Source organism: Mus pahari, chromosome 6 (assembly GCF_900095145.1).
Source record: "Mus pahari chromosome 6, PAHARI_EIJ_v1.1, whole genome shotgun sequence".
Taxonomy (NCBI): domain Eukaryota; kingdom Metazoa; phylum Chordata; class Mammalia; order Rodentia; family Muridae; genus Mus; species Mus pahari.
This window is the reverse complement of record NC_034595.1, coordinates 102,606,661-102,607,576: the sequence shown is the minus strand read 5'-3', so window position 1 is coordinate 102,607,576 and position 916 is coordinate 102,606,661. Positions and strand designations below refer to the sequence as shown.

Genomic DNA, 916 nt, shown 5'->3' with positions numbered 1-916 from the left:
GGGGAGGAGGAGGGGCGCTGTGCCACTCTCATAGACGCCGGGCCGCTATCATAGACGCCGTCTCTTGATGTTCTTTATCTTCCCCTGAAGACTTATTTCTATTATTTTTCATTATGTGTATGCTTATATGTGTGTATACGGGAGTGGTATGTGTGTGTGGTATTCATGCTGCAGAGAAAATAGAAGCCCCCAGCCCCCATGTTCCCTTCACGCAAAGGGACCATGGTGGATGCTTCCCACATATCTGTTTAGATACCCACCCTGAAGTCAGGTTTTTGGGCCATCAGGTTGGACTCTGATGCACAGTCTAGACAGAGACTCCATTTGCTAATGGCTGACCCTGTCTGAGAACTTGCACAAGGCTCCTGGTGAAGTTGAGAAGGAGCCTGCGTTTGGGGTCCCAAGTGTTAGCAGCAAACAGTTGAGAGCTGATCAGCTGAGCAGCAAAAGAATTCATGGAAGTTCCCTTCCACCTCTCCCTCTTTTGTCTGCCTTTCTCTGCTTTTCCTTTCTACTTCTTTCTGGAATATGGGGCACCTCTGAGCTGGGGTCTGAGGATTATGGGTGAGCAAGGTTGGCTTGTTAGTGCTTTCCTGAGTTCCCTTGGTGTGTGAGAGAAGCCTGGTTACTATATAAACAATTACAGAAAGCAACATAGTAGCAAGTGTGGGCTTTAAAGGGAGTACTGTACACAGGCAGGCTACTGGCCAGGCTAGAAAGGGCCATGGAAGGCTTCCTGCACACAGGGACCTCTAAATAGAGGAAGGGAAGAGGAGGAGAAGGAAGTTCCAGAAGGGAGAGAGAGGTGGGGAGATGGTAATGTTTTCTGTGAAAGCTCTACCACACTGTATACACTCGGAGTCCTGTAAGTTCACCCCCTACCACACTGTATACACTCGGAGTCCTGTAAGTTCAC

The 916-nt window shown here is 48.9% G+C and overlaps 1 protein-coding gene across 1 annotated transcript in view; it reads left to right on the top strand.

Annotated features, from left to right (window-relative positions):
* The window catches only part of LOC115062403 (calmodulin-binding transcription activator 1-like), a 279,779-nt gene that overhangs the window by 187,973 nt on the left and 90,890 nt on the right, over positions 1 to 916 (top strand). The gene's annotated exons all lie outside the window — the stretch shown is intronic.